A 2,655-nucleotide genomic window follows, 5' to 3' on the forward strand; every position below is an offset into this window, starting at 1 on the left:
CGCCGGTGCACAAACCCACCATATGCCTTCCTCAAAACAGCCACCATACCTACCTACTATGGCATTTTCATAGCCATTCCGAGATATATTGCCATGCAGCTCCCACCGTTCCGTCTCATGACTTGTGCCGTCACTATAATATTGTCATTGCATGATCATAAGATAGCTAGCGAGATGTTTCAACGTCATATGCCAAGCTAGATCGTTGCACATCCTGGTACACTGCCGGAGGCATTTCCTATAGAGTCATCATCGTTCTGAGCTTTTGAGCTATGAGTAAATAAAAGTGTGATGATCATCATTATTAGAGCATTGTCCCATGTGAGGAAATAAAAAAAAAGAGGCCCAAGTTGCCCACACAAAAAAAGAGGCCAAAGAGCCCAAAGAAAAAAAAAGAGAAGGGACAATGCTACTATCTTTTTCTACACTTGTGCTTCATAATAGCACCATGTTCTTCATGATTGAGAGCCTCTCGTTTCGTCACGAGCATATGATAGTGGGAATCTTTATTATATTACTTGGCTTGTATATTCCAATGATGGGCTTCCTCAAATTGCCCTAGGTCTTCGTGAGCAAGCAAGTTGGATGCACACCCACTAGTTCTCCTTTTGAGCTTTCACATACTTATAGCTCTAGTGCATCCTTTGTTTGGAAATCCCTACTCATTCACATTGATATCTATTAATGGGCATCTCCATAACCCTTTGATATGCCGAATCAATGTGACCATCTCCTCCTTTTTGTCTCATAACCACCACCACACTCTATTCCACCTATAGTGTTATATCCATGGCTCACGCTCATGTATTGCGTGATAGTTGAAAAAGGTTTGTGAAAGTAAGAGTGCGAAAACAATTACTTGGCCAATACCGGGGTTGTGCATGATTTAAATTAGTCGTGTGAGGATGATGGAGCATAGCCAGACTATATGATTTTGTAGGGATAACTTTCTTTGGCCTTGTTATTTCGAAAGTTTATTATTACCTTGCTAGTTTGCTTGAATTATTATTGTTTTCATGTCAATAGCAAACTAGTTTGCTTGAATTATCTTACGGATTTGAACATTCATGTCACATGAAAGAAGTTACAAAGCACAATTATGCTAGGTATCATTCCACATCAAAAATTCAGTCTTTATCAGTTCCCTACTGGAGGACGGGCAGGAGTTAAGCTTGGGGATGCTTGATACGTCTCCAACGTATCTATAATTTTTGATGGTTTCATGCTATTAGCTTGTCAAACTTTGGATGTTTTGTATGCCTTTTATATCTTTTTTGGGACTAACTTATTAACTCAGTGCCAAGTGTCAGTTCCTGTTTTTTCCGTGTTTTTGACCCTTTTTAGAGGAGGATTTTAAACGGAGTCCAAACGGAACGAAACTTCCAGTAAGATTTTTTTCCAAAACTGAAGACGATAGGGAGACTTGAGAACCAAGGCAGAGGGTCACCAGGGACACCACAATCCCCCTAGCCGCGGATAGGGGGGCCCGCGCCTCCCAGGCTTGTGGGCTCTCTGGACCTCCTCTGCCCTAGGTCTTTCGCCTATATATTCCCTAAAATCCCAGAAAAAATCAAGAGAGCCTCGAAAATACTTTTCCGCCGCCGCAAGCTTCTGTCTCCGCAAGATCCCATCTGGGGCACGTTCTGGTGCCCTGCCGGAGAGGGATTCTGATACGGAGGGCTTCTTCATCAACACCATGACCTCTCCGATGATGCGTGAGTAGTTCAGCATAGACCTACGGGTCCATAGCTAGTAGCTAGATGGCTTCTTCTCTCTCTTGGATCTTCAATACAAAGTTCTCCATGATCTTCGTGGAGATCTATCCGATGTAATCTTCTTTTGCGGTGTGTTTGTCGAGATCCAATGAATTGTGGATTTGTGATCAAATTATCTATGAATCTTATTTGAGTTTTTTCTGAACTCGTATATGCATGATTCCACATCCTTGTAATTCTCTTTGAGTTGTGGGTTTTTGTTTGGCCAGCTTGATCTATGATTCATGCAATGGGATAAGTGCTTGGTTTTGGGTTCATACCGTGCGGTGACCTCACGCAGTGACAGAAGGGGTAGCGAGGCACGCATCGTGTTGTTTCCATCAAGGGTAAAAAGATGGGGTTTACATCATTGGTTTGAGTTTATCCCTCTACATCATGTCATCTTACTTAAGGCGTTACTCTGTTCGTCATGAACTCAATACACTAGATTCATGCTCGATAGCGATCGATGTGTGGAGTAATAGTAGTAGATGCAGAAAGTATCGGTCTATTTGTCTCGGACGTGATGCCTATATGTATGATCATTGCCTTAGATATCGTCATGACTTTGCGCGTTCTATCAATTGCTCGACAGTAATTTGTTCACCCACCGTAATATTTGCTATTTTGGGAGAAGCCTCTAGTGAACATTATGGCCCCCGGGTCTACTTCACATAATATTTTCAGCCTTACACTTTTACTTCGTTGTACTTTCCGCCTTCAGATCTCACTTTGCAATCAATCTTGAAGGGATTGACAACCCCTTTATAGCGTTGGGTGCAAGCTCTTTTGTGTTTGCGCAGGTACTCTGGACTTGACGAGATTCTCCTACTGGATTGATACCTTGTTTCTCAAACTGAGGGAAATACTTACTGCTCCTGTACTGCATCACCCTTTCCTC

This window comes from Hordeum vulgare, chromosome 4H, assembly GCF_904849725.1.
Source record: "Hordeum vulgare subsp. vulgare chromosome 4H, MorexV3_pseudomolecules_assembly, whole genome shotgun sequence".
Classification (NCBI taxonomy): Eukaryota; Viridiplantae; Streptophyta; class Magnoliopsida; order Poales; family Poaceae; genus Hordeum; species Hordeum vulgare.